Source organism: Lissotriton helveticus (assembly GCF_964261635.1).
Source record: "Lissotriton helveticus chromosome 1_1 unlocalized genomic scaffold, aLisHel1.1 SUPER_1_unloc_9, whole genome shotgun sequence".
NCBI classification, from domain to species: Eukaryota; Metazoa; Chordata; class Amphibia; order Caudata; family Salamandridae; genus Lissotriton; species Lissotriton helveticus.
In genome coordinates, this window is record NW_027611736.1 from 4,881,558 (window position 1) to 4,904,052 (window position 22,495).

Below are 22,495 nucleotides of genomic sequence, written 5' to 3' on the forward strand. Positions count from 1 at the left end.
CTGGATTTTTGACTGAAACATTTCTGGCATTCAGAGCACTGATAAGGTTTTTCCATAGAGTGGGTTAATGCATGTCGATATAGACTCAGTTTTATACGAAACCTTTTCTGGCATTCAGAGCACTGATACGGTTTTTCCCCAGTGTGGATTCTCATATGCTCAGTGAGATATGATTTACGCCTGAAACTTTTTTGGCATACTTTGCACGGAGAATGGTTTCCCCCAGTGTGGATTCTCATATGCTCAGTGAGATAAGATTTACGCCTGAAACTTTTTTGGCATACATTGCACTGAGAGTAGATTCCCCCAGTGTGCATTCTCTAAAATTCTGTGAGATAAGATTTATGGATGTATCTTTTTTGGCACATGTAACTTTTTTCCCCAACTTCGGTTATTTTGCCTTGATTGAGGCGGGTTTGAACACTGAATTTGTTCTCAAAGTCCGTGTTTTTATACGGTGTATACCCAGAGTTAATATCTCTATGTTTCGTTTTCTCTTGCTTATATGCCACGGTAAGAGTGAACCTGATTTTAGAGTCGGGCTTGTTTAGATAATGTTCAGCATTTATCTCTAAAAGAAATTGTGTGTAATCTTCTTAACATTTGAATTGAGCAAAATATGTCTGGAAGCAGCCCTGTAACACCTGTTGAAATTGTTCTAGCAGCTAATAGTCTTTAGGTAATAGCCTCTCTGGCAGCAAATTATTTTGTGACTGAAGTTTTTCTCCAATCTATTTGTATAGGTTCTTAGCAATGCAGTAATAAGGTGTTGGTCTGATATTTAATGATTAAACTGATAAGTACCTTTTTGCACTGACGTAAAGGCAGTAACTGAGGGCGTTAGAATGTGCACAGTACCATTGTGGATCATCAGTCGCAGAACATCAGTTCCTTTTAACCTTTCTATGTTTGGTGTAAGGTTAAGGTTTGTAGTTCTGAAGACGAGGATTTATTTACATTACCTATAGCGCAACTGTGCTCATCTAATCCATTTTCATCTTTAACAGTTTTACATATCACTCCTGCACAACAGATAATGTTGAGGCGATTTACATAGAATTACAGAACAGCACAAAATAAAAAAGAAACAATCTGAGATGTCATTAACACAATAAAGTGGTGAATTGTTAAGGTTTTCGCAAGAGTGAGCAGAGTGGGTCTTGGTGTTATATCCCGAGGCAGATAGTTTCAAACTTGTGTAACTGGTTAAAAATGGTTGTTGAACAAAGGTGATTTTCCAATCTTTAGCTTGTTAACGTGTCAGCTTCAGAATCTTCTTTCAGTGTCTTTTCTTTGATGGTATGCAGAAGATACCTTTTACTATAACTTTCTTTTATGCAGTGTGTGCTTCCTCTCTGGAATTACATGATGCTTTAGATGAACATTATTCTGTCATGCTGAGGCAATTTGTCTTTCTGATAATATTTCAGATGCGGATGCTGAAGTGGTCTTTCTACATTATTTCTGATGCTTTGTGCACAGATATGGCTTTGCTCTGGGTTAATGAAATGCAAAATTAGAGACTTCACTTACAGGTATCGTACTTTCCTCGCCACACCTAGATTTGGGAAACTGTTTAAACGGAGAATGCTGGATGTCCTTCAGTTTTTCAAAATAATCCTTCTTATGGCACTGACATTCAGTTGCTTAGTGCTAAATCTTGCTTTCTTTGTCCGTAATTTCAATCACCTATAGTATTCAAATTAAATAGTTAATACATGTACATTTCCAGAAATATGATTTACAAGCCAAATCAATGCAGAATTTTGAAAATGTTGAGCTGTTTTTCAGACAGAGCAGAGCTTAGAATGGTAGCATGAGAGTACTTGAATGTAGGAGTGAGGATGTGTAGAATTTTCAACATTTTATTAAGCTCACAAAGGATACATGTACCCTATGGAGTTGTAACATAGATTCCCAAATGCAGATATTAAAGTTATATGGACTGGCACCAAACAGATATTAAACAAATATATACTATTGATAATTTTTTAATGTAGATTTCTGGGACGGTAATTACTCGTCCACGGACAACAGGTGTTTCCCCCTGCCCTGAGTTACCACCTACTTGTATCTGGTATCCTGACTTGAGATTTGGCCTCTGCCTCAAGCAAATCTATTGTGTGCTGCGAGGACTATGCCTAGACCTATCCCTCAACTATGGTCCAGAATATGAATCAAGGGCAATGAAATTAAGGCGTACTTTCATGTGTTCCTTTTATTCCACCTGATTATCAGTTGTTTTTCTGCACCTGGACCAGTACACAATTTTTTTCCAGACAGAAAAATTAGACTGCAAAGCCGCATAAGACTCTGGGTGCAGCAGAAGCAGCCAAGACATATGCTGTTTTTTTAACTAACTGGGGGAAACACACAATTCTTCCCTCTGTTGGTGTTTTAAGTCGTTGTCTGTGATTCGGCATTGAGTGCAGAGAGTACAGAGTAGAGCTGAGGGTCCGAGCCGAGGAGGTGTTGACGAGCAAGCGGAGCAGAGCCTGGGATGACTGCCCTGTTTTGTGACCAGTTCCCGCTCCCGAAGGTTTCTCCCGCTTCACCCGCGTCCTGTTATAAGGACGCTTTAAGTTCTACAGATCTGCTGTGGGGGCAGAAACGGCCACTGCCAGCACCACGGTGCTAAGGCGCTGCTAATGATGTTTGTGCGGCGGCCACTGCAGGGGTCAAAGGAGCTTTGGCCTGCGGTGCTGCTGGTGTGGCGGCTGCAGCAGGGCACAGAGGCACAGAGGAGAACAGAGGAGCACAGAGGGCACAGAGGAGCCATGTCCTGCCGCCTGATTTTCTGTATCTACTAAGCATTGAGCAGAGCAGAGCTGAGCCGAGGAGTGGAGGGAAGTGCCTACATCTGCCGTCTGTAGTGGGACTGGCTCTTGATCCCGCTCTTGCTCCTGAACGATTGCTAGCATTCTCCCTTGTACTCTTTTCAGCGATGAATAGCAACGAACAAGCAATGAACAGTGAGTGGTGAGTGACAAGTGGCAAGAGGTGTGTGGCGGGTAGCTAAGGTTGATCGGACCGTAAGTCGCTGAGCCATTTCAGTCTGTAATAAGTCTGTAATACAAAATCTGAGAAATTATGCAAAGGGGAAAGTGACAATAGACTTTGACCCTCTTGAAGCACCCCTCGACCCCTGAATTATTCTGCATGCGTAGACTACAGCCCTACCCCGAACCCGGATATTAATTAATTAAGTAACCAGCAGTACCGGCGGATTCTGTACCGAGGTGTGCTTTGGGGGTGTTTTCCCTTGGAGGTATTTCGTGGTGTTTTTGTCCTATCAAAGCACCCTTTGGTCTTGTCACTGGCCCATTTGATTCTCTGAAAGAAGGAAGACTTCTTCACCTTAAGGGTGTATAATGAGGTCAGGAAAGAAGCGGCCACCTTTCCCTCCTATCAAAAGGAAAAGAAAAATACAACCCAACCATGACCAAATATCATATTGTGAAGGTGAGGGTAAACAAATGTCTCCAACAAAACCCTTTTACCCTCTATTTAATAAAGATCTATCGGAGGTACAAGCAGTTGTGAAAAATAAATGCCTAAACAAGCAAGCTGATAGTATAAAAATGATAGAGTATGGGAAAATTCAGTCCTTAGAAATGCTGCAAGTGGAGGAATGTAATAAACAGGTGGAGAATAAGCCATCACAATTGGAAATAATTAGAGTAAAGAGTGAGAGTATCAGAGGGGATGAAATGAATAGAGATTTGTTAAAAACCTGGAAGAATATTAAATTACCACAAGATCTGGGAACCGAAACGAAGCAGTTACATAAACATCGACAATCATGGTCTCAAACTGTTAGTAATCATAATGGAAGGTTAATTGAACATGCTCAAGGTGAAAATAGCCTGCAACAAAATAAATTAAATTAAATAACCCAGATCAAACTGAAGTAGTGTTGCAGGTAATTTCTACGCCGGAATATAGATCTAGGGGTAATAATGATATCTTGACTCGTGGGAACATATTAAAATTGTTCATAGATATGCATTTGAATCCTACTCCTAACATGGCTGTGAATTCTACTGAATGGGCTATGAATAGAATAGGAGGAGAAAAGAATAATAACTCAGTAGAGATAACAGAAAACCAAGTATGTAAATTAATAAAGAATCAGAGATCCAATGGTGTCCCAGGCCCAAGTGGGATTCCCGCTGTGTTGTATAAGGAGAAAGCATCATATTGGTCGAGCTATCTAACACCAGTATTTAATCATGCTCTCCAATCAAGAACAGTCCCCGAGGCATGGAAGGGATCTATAATTTCTCCTATATATAAAAGTCGGGACTGGTCCCTCCCATCGAATTACAGATTAATTACGATCCAAGATATCGAAGCTAAATGAGTTGCATCGGTTTTACTTAAGGAGTTGATTGATTGGGCTATAGAAAACCATTTAATTCCACCGAACCAATCAGGTTTTGTACACGGTCAAGGTACAACAACAAATGTGTTAACACTGGGAATTTTAATCGAAAAATATAAAACAAAAAAACAGCTATTATATTTATGTTTCGTTGATTTTAAAGCTGCCTTTGACTGCATAAATAGGCAGATTTTATGGAGGAAACTGGATCGTTATGGTACTAGCTCCAGCCTTTTAGATGCAATATAATTGTTAGATACTGATACCTGGACAAGAGTCCGGCTGGGGAATGGCTCAAAGCTTTTGAGGAAAATTTTAAAAATTCAAGGCCTAAAGCAAGGGTGTGTTTTAGCTCCATGTTTATTTAATCTATTTTTAGCAGACTTTACCCTTGCAATGAACAATGAGTTAGCAGACTCACCAAAGCTGGCTGAGAAACAAATATCAAACTTATTATACTATCATGACGTCGTCCTGCTAAGCCAAACAAGGATGGTACGGCAGCGATTAATAAACAAAACATCAATGTATTCAATTGAGAACAAAATGACAATAAACGAAACAAAAACAAAAGTAATGGAAGTCAGTACCAAGAATCGGAAGGGCAGTCAATACAAATGGTACCACCAAAAGCGAGAGCTAGAAAAAGTTCAATGTTATTAATATCTTGGGATACTGTTTGACTTACTCCAGTGTCGAACACCCTGTCTGAGCTTACGCCTGTGGTCCAGCCGGCCACAGTGTGGGCTCAATTGCTGACGGTCGGGCCTCCAGAGGGGCTGCACTTCCCGACAGGCCAGGTGTGACTGCTACCTTGGGACTGCTGATCTTCAGGCAACTGCAAAGAAAAGACAGAGTGGGTGCCCTACTGAATGCAGCCCTACATCCAGGACAAAAGCACTCCACAAAAGCCTGCTGGTGGGTCACTGCCCTCTCGAGTCTTCGGGCGTGCCATTCAAGTGCCGGGAAACAGGAAAGAGATTCAGACAAGACTGACTCCTCCTGTGAAAGGGTAAGACGCTTACGACAGAGCATACACGCAATGGGGTGACGGGAGTGACAGAACTGCACCTATACTATATTCATGATACTCCTAAATGCCCCTAGAGGGGAAGAGGGTATCAAAACCAGACGCACCTGTCTGCAGCAGATGCTAATCTGGCATGCCTGCACTATCTTTCCACCCAGACTGTCCATAAAGTTGATTTTAGAGCCAATACGCACATAGCAGGGGGAATCTCAGACCATTCGCTGGTGGAGGTGCAACTCGGTGGTCCGGTTGTGGACTTCATCCTACCCCCTAGGGTTGATCCGTGATATTTAAAAGACAAGACGTACAAAACTCGTATGAGAGATAGAGCAGAATTCTATTTTAAGGAGAACGGGCGGCCTGTTGAATCAGCCTGCATGCTATAGGGTGAATTCAAGGGAGTGATTCGCGGCCAGACACAAGCCTTGATTGGGAGAATGTCGAAGGAACGTAAATTGAAGTGCGAGGCTCAGGACAAGGAATGTGCTTTCCTGGAGGTTGGGTTGGCAAGTGGGGAATCAATTTCTCTCCCATTACACCATCAACTGAAGCAGCACACATTAAGAGCAGTAATGGAAAATAGCGGGCACTCATGCGCTGGCTACCCAGCATTGTCTCTATGTTGTTGGTGATAAAGCCAATGAGTTGCTTACATGGTTAGAGAGACAAGACAAAGGACAGAACTGGATCCTTGAGGACACTGACAACAAGGGGACGGAAATACTGGGAGAGACTTCCTAAAAGACCTGACCCTGCCAATGCTAACAAATGAGGACCGAGACGCACTAGACCAAGACCTGACAGTAGACTAAATAAATAAGACAATAAGAACCTTGCAAACAGGGCAAGCGACGGGGCCTGATGAGCTCCCGTTAGAATGATATAAAAGCATGATGGATAATATCAGAGAGAGCCTCCAGAGTAGGTTTCAGACTGCCTGAAAATAAGGGTGTCTCCCGGAGGACCAAAGAACGTCTGAGGTGGTGGTCATCCCAAAAAGGACGAACCAGCAACTGAGTGTGGGTCTTATAGACCTTTCTCCCTGCTTAATATTGAGACTAAGGTCCTTGCGAACGCCCTGGCGATCTGCCTGCGGACAGTAATTGCAACAGTGGTTCATCCTGATCAATCGGGCATTATTCCACACCAGGGAATGCGCTTAAATCTCCGACACCTTAATGGAGTACCATATGTAATAGGGGATTCCTTTGCTGAACCAGTGGCGCTGCTGTTAAGCTCTTGTATGTGGCCCCTCTAGCGAGCATGCGCCTCAATAATACAGTCTATCGAGTCTTTGCCGTCCGACAGGGATGTTCCTTGTCTCCTATGCTCTTCACACATGTTTGGGTTCACTAGGACCTCTCATATGGGGTATTCCAGTTGATCAAGAGTGGGATGTGAGAATCTCCGTCTACTCAGACGTTTTGTTATATGACACATAGCCAGCCATCTCGAGTGAACGAATCCTACACATTTTTCACATACTTGGAGATTATTCAGGAGATAATATCAACTGGAAGAAGTCCTTAATATTCCTGCTGGTGGCAGGGACCCTGCGGCTGCACTCTAGGTGCACAGTTAGGGTGGCACTACATGGCTTTAAATATTTGGTTGTGTTCATTACAAGAGAGCACAGGCAGGAACATACTCCCGAAATTAGACCGTCTTCGCTGGGATGCCCCACACTTGCGGGCGCTCCCACTCTCCTTACTGGGCCGGGTGGCCCTATTTAAAGTGATGACCCTCCAGGGTCTCCTGTACATTGTGCAAAAAATGTCCTTTAAGATCCCACCAGACATTTTTTTTCAAAAGGTAGTCTGAGAACTTCGGCTCCTGTTGTGGGATGGCGGCGCTTCACGCTGAGTAAGTTGCAGAGGGGAGTTTATTAAGGTGGACTGGCGGTCCGGAGTATTCACAAGTATTACTGGGACACGCAGCTGGTGGCAGTCAACAACTGGGTTTTTGCGGACTGTGAGGATCCTGCTTACCGGGTAGATAGATTGGCCATGGGCAAGAGAGGTTACCCCACCCCGGTGCTGTATAGAAGAAAGTATGAGTGCACCCTACCTACTCATACCCAAACATTGGTAAGGGCGTGGAAAGAGGCTACTGAGTATTTAGGCTGAGAAGGTAAGCTGACTGAAATTACTCCACTGTATGATGGTGATCTCTTGATTGCAGTGGGAGGATTGCAGGGCTTCGTAAAATGGGGATTGATTAGCTTAGAACGGCAGGGCGATGTGTGGAGGGGACAGGCACTTGTGTCCTTCACGATCCTACAACAAAAGTATAAATTAGGTGACTAAAAACTGTTCTGACATTTGTAGGTGGCCACGCTCTGCAAAGTCACATCCGGGAAGGGGGGCAGTTGCCTGATGCATCCCTACTGGAGGACCTGCTGCTAACTAATCCCGGAGGGTGTTACAAGGGAGTGACAGGTAGAGGCTAATGGGCCCCTTTCCTGGGGTGTCTATACCCTCTATCATGCCCACCTCCTGTGCGAAGGGGACACAGTCCTAGCCCTGATTGGATAACTTGCATCATCTTCAAGATAGTGGGCACTACAAAGTGTACTTCACCTCGCCTCCAGCACCTGAGGGGTGGAGTTGACAGAGAGAGCGGGGGTTGCACCTCCTGTTCTATCTAAGGTTTCCCACCTGTCCTTGCACCTAAAAGGGGGTGAGGACAGGAAGATCGCTTGCTCCCTCTAACAGAAGAGGCTGGGGTCGCATTACCAAGGCGGCAAGGCCTTTGAAAATCCCTGCCACAGATGGCTCTGCCTGACCAGGGGGAGGTGTGAATACCTCCACCCAGGAAAGGCATGTGCAGGCACTCTCCCCATGAGGACAGGATACTGTCTGGTGGTAGCAGGCTGGCTCAGGCCAGTTGGTGCCCACACTAAGGATTGGTAGATCTTAGGAGACCCCTCTAAGGGGCACTCTGTGTGCAATTTTTTATAAATCAGACACTGCAATCAATGCAGGTTTAATATGCTGAGATGTTTGCTATCAAATATCCCATATTTCAGAGCAACTCACTTACTACAGAGCTTCCCTGGTCACTTGCAATATCCAGGAATCGACAAGGATATTTCTGGGGCATATCTGCTCATGCAGTCTGGACATCGTTAACGTTAATAGAACTTCAAACATGGGAGGTGGGAGACCCACCACATTAAGAAGGAGTCCCCTGTCCTCCAAACTCTAAATAAGGCACTTGCTCAGCATTGGAAGCGTCTATTTTAAGGCTAGCTCTGAGTAGCTGATAGTTACCAGTGGTCGGCAAAATGTTATACAAGCTGCAAAGTTACACAGATCTTGGTTGAAACCCTTAGTGCAAACAGAGAGTGGAGGTAATAAAGAAACTGCACGGGCAGGGGGCAATGAAATTAAATGAAAAAGGCTTTTATATAGAGCCTGGCTACCCAGAGGCAGGACTGAAGGGGGGCCCTTAGGGGAAGAGCCAGGTCTTCAGCTGTTTCCGGAAAGCCAGGTGGTTCGATTCTTTCCGGAGAGAGAGTGGTAGGGAATTCCAAAGCTTAGCCGTATTGTATGAGAAGAGGCAGCCACCCGATCTGGCCCTCATTATTCTAGGAACCTCGGCCAGGTGGAGCTCGTCAGAGCGAAGTCTTCTGGAGGCCTTGTGTGGCCTAACCAGGGCCTTGATGAGGGATGGACCGTTTCCCTTCAGAGATTTATGGGCGACGCATAGAGCGTTAAAGCGGATTCTCTCCTGTCCCGGGATTGGTATGTTACTGACCAAACTCACTGGAGAAAAGAGAGGATTTAAAAATAGGATCTACCATATGGGATGGACCAATCAACAAGTGATTTAGATCTGCATTTGACATAATCAGCAAACAGAACCAGATGAGCTGACAACCTGCACCCGCCAGGGTGAAAACAGAAACATGTGTAGGCTACTGCACATGCAGCAAATTAATATGGCCTACGCCAGACCATTATAAAATTCTATATTCATTCTACTGACCTCCCGACAAATTTAACAAGAAAATATTGTCACTAACATAAATGCACTAAACACCCAGTCTCTAGCTGCTGCTAATATCAAGTGCACATACTTTCAAGATATCATCTGATCACTAAGCCCACTCATCATTCACTCCACACTCTCTACCACTAACCTTTCTTCGTACTTTCCTCTAAGATCACCACATTGGGGAGCACCCCGCTACTTCACTTACTGCCCCTCATCTCTCTTTTATCTCTTTGCTGAACACTCTCACTTTAATTCTTTTTTTTTCACCTTGAGAACCCATTGCAATTCTCAAATCAGCCAATCCATCTTGCACAACATCTGACCTCTTCATGGGTGTGAATGTTAAACACCTTTTTGGATACATTTCTCCGCTGAACCTCACTACTAAATCTCTCCAGCTTAACTAATATCTATTCACTGCTTCAAAACTGCTATTGTATTATCCCTTCTCAAAATCTTACTTGTGACGGTTTGTCACATGGCTCAATTAGGCCCAGGGAGAAACGCTGCCATTTTAACATGTTACAAAAAACAGTGGTCCCTACTCGTGGACACAATGGTATACTGAGCTAATAATCACACACCTGATAAGTGTTATGTCTTTTGTCCAGCCGGACAAGGAATTTATTTAACAATTTTCTTAATAAAAACTGAATGAACACATTAATAACAAGTGGGCACAGCCGTGACCCACAACATTCAGACAAAACAACGAACAGAATGGTAAAAGGAGCAAAGCAAAAATATGTCTGTGTACTTGTAGTCAGTGTTACAGACAGAGATTGTTATAACCACACCATTGCATTTCACAATATTTTAAATGTCATATTGCATAAGGGGGTTTTTTGGTCGACGACGTTTCGATGCCTGAGTTAAATGAAGGGGTATCATCATCAGGACAAAACTATAGTCATTGTTGTATTTAAATATTACACTGCCTTTTAACGCAATTCTATACAATTATACATTCATGGGAAAAAGGAGGCGAAAAGGGGGGAGAAGAAGAAATACATGAAATTAGGCATGTTGTATTGGAAACTTGCAACCTCATCTCTTCCATTAAAACAGAGTATATTTATGTGCTCGTGGTGGAGAAAAACGGCGCATTTGTGGAACTCAGTGTCCAGGACTGTGAAATGCAGAAGGGAAATGACTTCATTGTGTGAGAGGGGTGTATTTGAGTGCCAGTGATGACAAAATAGCGGCGCATTCAAAATGTGGAAACTGTGTATGTTGCGACTCAACCATCGAAGGCAAAACTTTTGAGTATGGAAATATAAAATTTGACCGTAAATACTTTTCCAACTGCAACTCCGCAAATCTTGTATATGCTATTTTATGTCCATGCATGCTCATTTACATAGGCCAAACGAGCCAGAAACTGAAACTACGAATTGGCCAACACAGAAGCAGGATAAGGTGCAAGACAGCTAATGCACCGCTTGTTGAACATTTTTCAGAAAAAGGTCACAGTGACAAAGACTTGGTATGGACTGTGATAACAATCATCAAACCCCCCCTAGAGGAGCAGACATGTCCTTTTTGCTCAACAAGGAGGAACTCCTTTGGATCGTTAAAACCAACAGCATCAGGAATGGCCTGAATCGTCTTGAAGATTGGACCTTCCTTTCTGTAAACAAGGCTTACATGAAATAACCCTCTAATTGGTTTTCTATGTATTGCAATGTGCCTGATTTTTTCACAATATTCACCAACTTAAGATGGCCGCCGCGTCTACACACCATGACTAGAGGTTTCACTTCCCCAGTCCTTTTTCACTGTTCACAGCCTAACCGGCTCTCACTTTCGCAGTGCACCATCGCTTTCTGCAGACCACATGGCCCTTTAAAAACTTGCCACATGTGAGTTCTCTAACACCAGAACCCCACCGTCCGCCACAGCGCCGCCGACTTCTACATGTAAGTAACCCGCAAGCGCCGTTTCTCTTATCACTCTAGTCCCACCATGCCCCGCTGGGTAATTGACTCCATTAAACTTTCTCCCCAGATCGAGCTATTACACTCCCAATCCAGATGACATTTCCACGCTGGAAACGGCAGTACAGGTAATTATTCTACCAGCAGTACGCCATGCCGCTCAACCCCCCCCCAGTCGCACTCGACCTCTTTTAATGCTCAACCATTATTTTTCAAGATTCCTCCATTGTTCATGGTATCTGCTTATCCGTTGAATTGCCTGATGTGATACGCGTAGGTTTTAGCCTCTATTTTTCCCAGTCGCATGCTCCGTGTTAATGTTCACCTGCACTAATAACGGTTGTGCCCTTCACTACATGACTGCCCCATGTTACCCGGTTCAGCCTCCGTCCACAATTAATTTATAGTATAAAGACCTTCACTGCCAGCCATCATCAACTACTCATTTCCGACTGTTCTCACTCCGGTCACTATGTCACATCGAAATTCGGAACAATTGTCTCCATCACTGCGCCTAAATAGTCTGCCCTCACGGGAATTGTTATTATGCGCCGCTATTTTGTCATCACTGGCACTCAAATACACCCCTCTCACACAATGAAGTCATTTCCCTTGTGTATTTCACAGTCCTGGACACTGAGTTCCACAAATGCGCCGTTTTTCTCCACCACGAGCACTTAAATATACTCTGTTTTAATGTAAGAGATGAGGTTGAAAGTTTCCAATACAACATGCCTAATTTCATGTATTTCTTCTTCTCCCCCCTTTTCTCCTCCTTTTTCCCATGAATGTATAATTGTATAGAATTGCGTTAAAAGGCAGTGTAATATTTAAAGACAACAATGACTATATTTTTGTCCTGATGATGATGCCCCTCATTTAACTCAGGCATCGAAAAGTTGTCGACCAAAAAAAAACCCTTATGCAATATGACATTTAAAATATTGTGAAATGCAATGGTGTGGTTATAACAATCTCTGTCTGTAACACTGACTACAAGTACACAGACATATTTTTGCTTTGCTCCTTTTACCATTCTGTTCGTTGTTTTGTCTGAATGTTGTGGGTCACGGCTGTGCCCACTTGTTAATAATGTGTTCATTCAGTTTTTATTAAGAAAATTGTTAAATAAATTCCTTGTCCGGCTGGACAAAAGACATAACACTTATCAGGTGTGTGATTATTAGCTCAGTATACCATTGTGTCCACGAGTAGGGACCACTGTTTTTTGTAACATGATACTGCCCAAGGTCCCTATGGCATACATTTTGGGTTCCCTGGTCTTTCTTAAGCCATTTTAACATGGACACGTTCGACAAAGTTGCCTTTTCTTTCACATGATGACTTTTGACGAATTTGCATCTGTGAAAGTGAAGGATTAGTTTCCATGACACTACTTTGCTTACGAATTCCACTTCGTAAGAACACTATCACTACACCTTGACCAACTCATAAGGTCTGAACATACATTGTGCAGATGAGACGGTTTGTTATTCGTCCATGAGCTATCAATAGATCATGAACAAGGGCGGCCTGACTAAGGTCTCGGCCTGGAAACAAGAATGCTTTTTGCTATCAATAAACAAACATTTCTGGGTTGGGGCAGAGGAGCACTTGCTGTCATTGCAAGGTCACTCCCTGCTAAAACCTCAACTCAGCTGCTTGCCAATCACTCTGCGAGGAGGGATGTCTAACCTGTGAGAAAAACGGGTGTCAGGAAGGCCCTGTAGTAGGCGATGGGTTAGAGGATAAAGAGTGCCATGCCATTCCTTCATATCCCCTCCTATATTCACAGTCCCCTGTTACCAGTTGGCCGTTTTGCTGCCAGCATGAAGTGGAGAGAGGGGAATCAGCAGGATGTTGTAATTTAGCAGCGATTAAATTGAGCGTTAGCAAAAGACATCTTAGTTATGGCCGTTATCTTGACATTTAGCGGCATCCATTTTGGATTCACGGCAGCCATTTTGTCTGCCACACGTTGCCTCGGGTCGACCATGTGCGTTGTCCTACCTTTCTGCTCATGGCCTTTGAATCTGCCCGGCAACAGGCTAATAATAGCATCTCTGTGTTTTGCCACTGACCGTTAGGGTCCACATCTGTTAATGGTTAGCCTTAGATTGAAATATGTTAGCCGAGACCCCAAGACTGTTAGCTCCTCCCACTGATCGATTGTGCTTCTCGGTATTACCTTGTATGGACATAAAATGTGCTCTTATGCTTTGTACCGCCTTCTTCTGAGCCCCTGTTTGGGTATAAATAAACCATGCGTTCAGTAGCCCTTTGTGCTACTTCTCGCAGTGCCGAAGGGTACTGTCTGAATTTTAGCACCACCTCATGAGGTGTAATAAACTTTATGTTTTGCATTTCCAGTTTCCGTGCCAACTTTTTCCTTTTGGGTCTGAGGACTTCGTGCGCAGAAGGGCGAACCCCTTGCACTAGCGGGTCTGGCTTAGGCCTGCACGACAAATTGGCGCCCGGCACGTGGGGCTCATCGACGACTCGGAGGCCCGAAGGATTGGTCGTGACGAAGGTTCGGAACTTCGCTTTGGACGCGATCGCTGCCAGAGAAGACCCGAGTCTTGGCACCCGAGGTGGTTCTTCCCTACTTTCCGATCCGACCATCCAGGTGGCGCCGGTCTTCGACTGAGATCTCTTCAGCTGGTCTGCCGTGCAGTGACCGTTTGGTCGAATTTAGAACTTGGCAGTTGGAATCTGGACAGCCTATGATTGGTAAGAGCCGTTTTGTGGCGCCTGTTGTAGGTTTTGGATGCCCTTGTATGGTAAGGTAGTCTTAGGAACACTTACCGTGGCATATTTGTATTTGGGAATAGACTTGTCTACTTTGGATTTTGTTTGACTTTTGATTTGAATATGGGAATATATGTGTTGCAACTCATATAGGCAGGCCATGCGAGGACTTTTCCTCCACTTTGATTTGTATAGCGCAACGTACTAAGAAAGTACCTTAAGCGCTCTTTCCATATAGTAGTGTATATCTTGCACTATTCTTGAGCATGCCTGTTTTTGGCGCACTTCGAAAGTTGTGCTGCTTGTTTGATGGTACCAGTTTACGACTTGAGGAATCGCAGCCGGCTCCCCCAGAGGGGACACCTAATAGAGATATGTATGTGAAGTTTGGTCTTTCTGCCATAATGTACAGCACGTTGTGGCACAAATACACGAGAAAGGATTCTGAGTTACGTTGGCCACTGCATGGGTCATTTGATGCGCGAAAGGTTGAGTATGTGGAACGATGTCTGTTTGAGCGAAAGTCTAGACGAGATATGTTTGAGAGTTTGCGAATGTGGGAGAAAGAAGTACGACAGCAAGAGAAGCGTGAGCGTTGATTGAAAAGGAACAGCGAAAGACTGTGTATGAGAAACCGCTAGAATCGAGAAAGAAAGAAGCGAAAGAATTACAGGAGCGGGAGGAAAAAGAACGTAGGTTACAGATATCTGGCCAATATTCTGTCCGTCAGCCTCTCTATCCTGTCCTTAATAAACCACAAGATGATTTTTTGTTATTAGACCGACCTCCACCCCCGTATGCCGTTCCGTCCGCTCCGTCCGGAGATGACGAGGACTCTGGTTCGGATCAACGAAAATCGTGGGACACTCGATCCACGTTGACTACTGCACGCGCGACCGAACTTCGGCAAGCTGCTCGTTTGGCATTACGTAACACTGAATCTGCTCCTGAACTTTTGAATATTACGACAGATTGGTCGGAAAAAGAACAGTTATATTTTCTCACAACATATGCTGATGAAGTTGTAGAAAAGTTTCGAAAATACTCTACAGTCTTAGAACCTAATGATATCGCAAGTGATCGTAAACAGTTACGTGATGGTTCTTTTGTTTTTTCCCAGGTAAACAACACGGTTAGACGACTGATTAAATTACGAAACGAGGCGTGCCACCTACAGGAGCAGAAAAAGATTGCGGACAACGTTCCCCAGTCCAATCCGCCTGGAGAGTCGCAGTCCTCCCTCTTCGAGACAGATAAGATAAAACCTGCTGACATGAGACCTACGCGGGAAGCCGCGCCCTTGTATGTTCCTCCTAAGGGAACGGGTGATAGTGATGACAAAAGTTCGGTTGATTCTAAGGGATATTTCATTTATAATTGGATGTACACTCCTTGGAATAGAGCAGATGTAATGCGCTTAAAACAGCATTACCTGATCCGCGTAAAAATCCAGCCGCCTTTTATGAGGAAGTCGAAGGCGCTTTAAATTCTTGTACTATGACCTTATGTGATATAGATTTGTTTTTCGGTTTAATTTTGCCCCTGACATGTGGAGGACTGTTCATAAAATTGATGACCGTGCTATTTTCGGTGCTGAATGGAAAGATTTAGAACGTTTAGCTGCGGACAGAGAGCCCGCCCAAAAACCACATTGGTTAATATTAGATCTTCCTGCAGCCATTTTGACTAAACTTAAAACGATTATCCCCCCTAAAAAGATCGATTGAACTGTTTTAGCATCATGTAAACAAAAGATAGATGAATCGGTTTCTGATTTCTTTACTCGCTTCGAGGAAGCTTTTCATGATTTTAGTGGCCAGTCTTTAACAGATGATACCGGTAGGCATTTGTTTGTTGATAAATATGTTACGAATCTGTTACCAGGGATAGCCAGCCGTCTAAAAGCTAGCGAAAGTTCTTGGACTACGTCCTCTCTGGCCTCTGTTTTGACGATGGCTCAGTATTATGAGCGCCAGGCGGCGGAGGCGAAGGGGAATGAGGACAAGAAATCAAAAGAGTTAAAAACGAAAGTTATGTTGGCCCAGGTTTCTGGTCTGCCTTCTAGAGGTTACGATAGGAGCCCTGATAGAAATTATGATAGCGGTGGACGAGCACCTCCCAATACTCCTTACGGTCGTACGGATTTATCTCTCAATCAATGTGCATATTGTAAGCAGCTAGGCTATTGGATGCATAATTGCCCGTTGCTACGTCCTTGACAGGATACCAGGGAGCGGGGCCAAGGGAGAACTGGTTCAGGTTCCTCAGAGCCTCGGGGATATATGAATGATGGTGCCCGATCCGACACAAATACAAGCCCACAGCAGAGACAGAACACTTTCGATAGGCGGAATCAATATCAAGTGTCCGATTATGTTCAGCCTGATCTGTACGATTCTGCTCATGCATAGGATTGCTTAAGATGGGGTAAGGAATCAGTTGAAGTTCCAGTAGATCAGACGGGTCTCTATGTTACAGCACATGTTTTGGGCTCTACTGATCGGTTTCTGGTTGATACAGGAGCTATACGTAGCGCTTTGTCTAAACAATTGGTTCCGAGGGCTCCCCTGTCTGGCATAAATATTACTTCGATAGGTTTCGATGGAACACCTTCCCTTAGCCCATTGTCACAACCACTCTCATTCTCTGTTGATAAATTCAGTGCTCCATGTCCGTTTTTGCTTTCCCCTAACACACCAGATAACATTCTGTGTCTTGATATGTTGAAGCACTTTCGAGCCACGATACGATGTTTTCATGAAGGGGTGCGAGTCGTTTCAAATGATAATTACACTGAACTTGACAGAATTTATCTTGTTAGAGAAGATATTGCATTAGCCTCACTTCCTGAATCTTTGTGGGCTACCTCAGACACTGATGTGGGTCAGATGGTCATTCCTTCGGTTCAGATTAGTGTCAAGGAGGGAGCTGTGTTGCCTCGTTTGCCACAATATAGAATCCCACAGGAGGGGGAAGATGCACTCATACGAATTGTACATGATTTGATACGAGTTGGGGTTGTTGAGGAAGTTCCATACAATGTTTGCAATAGTCCGATTTTCCCGATTCGGAAAAGAGATACTGACACACAAGTTTACAGATTCATTATTGATTTGAGGGAAGTGAATAAAATCGTAGTACCACAGTATCCCGTGGTTTCTGACATCACAACACTACTTACTTTGGTTACTCCGACTGCCACTACATTTACTGTGATAGACTTGAAGAACGCTTTCTTTTCGATCCTCATTCATCCCGATAGCCGATATTTGTTCGGTTTCACTTTGAACAATCGATCGTATCGATTTTGTAGAGTTCTTCTAGGCTATACTGAGAGTCCAAGTATTTACAGTCAAGCATTGAAAAGGGAACTTGATTCTTTTTTATTGCCCGAAGGTTTGGCTCTCATACAATATGTAGATGACATCTTGCTGGCAGCCGACACTCCGGAACAGTGTGAAAAATGTACTCTATCTTTGCTTTCTTTTCTTGCTTCACATCATCACAAAGTCTCTCGAAAGAAGCTGCAATATTGTAGACCAAAGGTAACCTACTTAGGTCACCTTTTGTCTAAGGAGGGACGTGCATTGACATCAGATCGCATACAAGCCATTTTAGACACACCAGTTCCTACCACACAGAAAGGAGTATGTGCATTCTTGGGTCTTACTTCCTTTTGTAGACAGTGGATTTTGGGGTTTTCACACATTGTTAAGCCTTTGTTAGCACTTTTGACGAAAGATACTCCAGTACCCCTTCCATGGTCAGATGAATGTGAAAGTGCTTTTCGACAGTTACGACAAGCCCTTTGTTCAGCACCAGTGTTAGGCACACCAGATTACACGAAGCTTTTCACACTTTACGTGCACGAGAAAGATGGATGTGCATTGTCAGTGTTGGTTCCGTTACACGGCGATAAGCAACGCCCGTGTGCATATTTTTCAGCAGTTCTTGATCCCGTTGCTAGAGCATTACCTGGACGCTTTCGCTCAGTTGCAGCAACAGCGGTGTCAATTCGACAGAGTGAGGGAATAGTTTTGTCACACAAATTGTTAGTGCTAGTATCTCATGCTGTTGATGCCCTTTTGAATCAGACAAAGACGCAGCATTTGACTAGCGCTCGTCTTACAGGATATGAACTGACATTGCTTCCCCCCACATTACATTGAAGAGATGTGCAACTTTGAATCCAGCTACTTTATTGCCATATCCGGTGACTCAGCCTCAGTCACAAGAAACGCACAATTGTATTTTTCTGACTGAAGAACAGACAAAGGGTCGCATTGATTTGCAGGATACAACCCTTCCAGATGTAGATGATAAATTGTGGGTTGATGGGTCTTGTTTGAAATTACCAGATGGTACGACTTCAGCCGCATATGCAATTACCACGCTTGAGACAATAGTGGAGACAACACGCATACCACAGAAATCGGCTCAAGCAGCTGAATTGATAGCTTTGACACGAGCATGTGAGCTTAGTGCTGGTTTGTGTGTGAACATTTATACAGATAGCCGCTATGCTTTTGGAATAGCGCATGATTTCGGCCTACTCTGGAAGGAAAGAGGCTTTCTTACAGAGACTTAGTGCATAATCTTTTGACTGCATTGACATATCCGAAGACAATTGCTATAGTGAAGTGCAGTGCACACAAGAAAGTAACAGACAAGATTGGACAAGGAAATGCCTTTGTAGACCGTGTAGCACGTGAAACTGCGATGAAGAGAAATACCACTTCTATGTATGTAGTGAAGTCACAAGCTGAAAGATGGCACGATGCTAGGCAGGAAGTGCGAGAGATACAGAAGACAGCTTCTGACAAAGAACGTGAACAGTGGTCTAAAGAAGGAGAGTTAGATGATGAAGGTTGTTGGAGAAATAAGCAGATGGATCGATGGAAGCTGCCTATAGCTTTCGTACAACCTATGGTTCAGATGGCACATGGGCTAGCACATGTTGGAGCTTCCGCAATAACGAAAATATTTATGCAGGTTTGGGAGCATCCAGAGATTGCTAGCACAGCTAAGAGAGTAGTACAGTCTTGCTTGATTTGTTTGCAATACAATCCTGGAAAAGGGACACGAGTTCCATCTGGAGGTTTTGTTACACCAACTGCACCTTTTGAAGTCCTTCAAATGGACTACATTCAGCTTGAGCGGTGTAATAATTTAAAGTATTTCCTAGTGGTGGTTTGCTCCTTCAGTAAATGGATTGAGGACATTGACCAAACAGACACTAGTCTGCAGCAATAAGTTGATTTCAATTTAGGCCTGTTTCCTTTTGTTTGTGCTGCATTAAATAGTAGGAAAATACGACGATTGACTAGAGTTGTAGAAGCTGTCACCAATGAAACTGATGTAGCTCTTGGTAATATCACCGAAGAACTACAAATTGCCAGAATTGTAACTCTTCGGAACCGGATGGTTCTGGACGTTATGTTAGCAGATAGAGGAGTAGCATGTAAAGTCATCGGAAGTAGTTGTTGTGTATTTATCCCTGACAATTCGCCTTCTGTATATGAAGCAATTCTTAAGCTACATAAAATAGCTGCCGATATTCATGAGAAAAATGGCACTTGGACTTTTGCTGGATGGTTTTCGGCTTTGGTTTCCGCCTGGGGTTGGAAGTTACTGACTGTTCTATGTATTGCAGTTGCATTGATTTTCACTTGTCGTATGAGTATCCACTGTGGCCCAATGCTATGTTCTATGTGCATAAATGCCTGTATACCATCGAAACGAAATGCAGTAAAAGCGCAACAATCGTTGGATAAAGAAGTGACAAATATAATGTGCATAGATATACAAGATGAATGCACAGATTACCCTAAAAGAGCATATGTCTTTAGCTAACGCTAAAAGGGTCGTCTGTTGTAATTTAGCAGCGATTAAATTGAGCGTTAGCAAAAGACATCTTAGTTCTGGCCGTTATCTTGACATTTAGCGGCATCCATTTTGGATTCACTGCAGCCATTTTGTCTGCCACACGTTGCCTTGTGTCGACCATGTGCGTTGTCCTACCTTTCTGCTCATGGCCTTTGAATCTGCCCGGCAACAGGCTAATAATAGCATCTCTGTGTTTTGCCGCTGACCGTTAGGGTCCGCATCTGTTAATGGTTAGCCTTAGATTGAAATATGTTAGCCGAGACCCCAAGACTGTTAGCTCCTCCCACTGATCGATTGTGCTTCTCGATATTACCTTGTATGGACATAAAATGTGCTCTTATGCTTTGTACCGCCTTCTTCTGAGCCCCTGTGTGGGTATAAATAAACCATGCGTTCAGTAGCCCTCTGTGCTACATCTCGCAGTGCCGAAGGGTACTGTCTGAATTTTAGCACCACCTCATGAGGTGTAATAAACATTATGTTTTGCATTTCCAGTTTCCGTGCCAACTTTTTCCTCTTGGGTCTGAGGACTTCGTGCGCAGAAGGGCAAACCCCTTGCACTAGCGGGTCTGGCTGAGGCCTGCACGACAAGGAGGCCCCTTTAAGCCAAAGATGAGGACAGACTTCAGACGATAGATGATTCAAGAAGGCAGGGCGGAGAGCCGGTCAGGTAGGTCAGTAGTTGGTCCAGCTACACACAGCAAGGGAGCGCGAGGCAGAGAAACCAACTGGGAAGACTGGAAAGACGGAGAAGACCTAACAACCTTCCGAGAGAGAGAACCGGAGCCCAGGAGGTCACAGCTTGTCCGCGAACGGAGCACCCGAACCTGGCAGAGGAGGGAAAGCTGAAGCAGAAGGAGACCAGACCTCAATGAAGGACGCGTAGTCACTACGCCACGGCTCGGAGGGATGTGGCTCTTCCAGGTGCGTGGGCGTCTACGGGGCTTTTGGAAAGGGGCTGAGTCAAAGAGGGAGGGGAGGCTGAGGGGTGAAAGGGGCCCAGGGAAAAGGAAATAAGTGAGACGGAAAAGAAAGACAAGAGCAGAAATCATTGGCTACTCTTTTTCTTTTTTGTTACTCCAACCTCTACCGCCTTCCTTCACATTTATGCATAGCTATTATTTATCCTTCACATCCTCCCTTGACTAAACCATAAAGCAAAAACACTTACCTGAGCCATTTCCTTCTGTCCGAGGGACGACGGTGGCCGAGGCTCACCTAAGGGACTGAAGTGGAAGATTCTGTGGGAAAGAAGAATACAAAAGGGACAATCAATTACTGTGATTTCCTGTAATACTAAAAAAAAGTGCTTACTAAGAAATTATTCAATGCAATGAGCTCCTTCTTGACCGACTCTTCTACATACTTGCTGTAGAATGTGGGCATAATTCCATTAGTCCAAGATAATGGTAAGCCTAATACAACAACTAATTGGTGGTCAAGAAAAATTGGAATGGGCCATAGAGAGACAGATGACATCCTCCCTTGACTAAACCATAAAGCAAAAACACTTACCTGAGCCTTTTCCTTCTGTCCGAGGGACGACGGTGGCCGAGGCTCACCTAAGGGACTGAAGTGGAAGATTCTGTGGGAAAGAGGAATACAAAAGAGACAATCAATTACTCTGATTTCCTGTAATACTAAAAAAAAAGTGCATACTAAGAAATTATTCAATGCAATGAGCTCCTTCTTGACCGACTCTTCTACATACTTGGTGTAGAATGCGGGCATAATTCCATTAGTCCAATTAGTAAGCCTAATACAACAACTAATTCGTGGTCAAGAAAAATTGGAATGGGCCATAGAGAGACAGATGACGACGGCCCAAGGTGGGCAGGGAAATGTTCAAGGCTTCACTCACCCAGCAGGTTGAATGCATATATAAGGTTGCTGACGGTCGGCGGATAGGGAGTGTAAATTCCTCGGCTAACAGCACTCTGCACAAGTTTTCAGTGAAGGAGATAGGCCGGGCAGGGCACTGGCATCCGCTGTCCGGTCTCCTAGATACAATAATTTCGTCACCACCTTGCTGGATGAGCATCAAATCCCACAACGAGACCTTCCTGAACAACTCCGTATCCTTACGAATCACTACTCCACCCTCTACACCTCTCAAAGATCGGCACCTATTAACCTGCATCCTTATCTGGAAGACACGGCCATCGCATGGCTTGGTCCATCCCAACAAAAATTCCTCCACCACATCCTCGAGGTGGATGAAATAAGGGATGCCATCATGTCCATGAAATCGGGCAAATCACCTGGATCTGACGGGCTGCCAATCGACTTTTACAAGGCATATATCCACATCCTTGCCCCAATACTACAACAAGTTTACTATTCTGCACTCAAAGTGAGAACTCTCCCGCCCTCGATGCGTGAGGCCCTTATTACGTCTCTCTTGAAACCGGGCAAGCCACCGGAACACTGTGACGCCTATAGACCCCTCTCTTTGCTCAATACTGATGTCAAAATCCTAGCGAAGGTACTGGCATCCCGCCTTAACCTTTT

At 44.1% G+C, this 22,495-nt stretch overlaps 1 long non-coding RNA gene across 1 annotated transcript; it reads right to left on the reverse strand.

The window, feature by feature from the left end:
- Positions 1 to 1,589: 1,589 nt before the first annotated feature.
- Positions 1,590 to 21,571, reverse strand: LOC144806577 (uncharacterized). The gene is made up of 3 exons (XR_013605837.1): positions 21,500 to 21,571; positions 21,156 to 21,225; positions 1,590 to 1,689 (listed from the first exon to the last, which is right to left on the reverse strand). It is a non-coding gene; the product is annotated as an uncharacterized LOC144806577 (long non-coding RNA).
- Between the last annotated feature and the right edge of the window lie 924 nt (positions 21,572 to 22,495).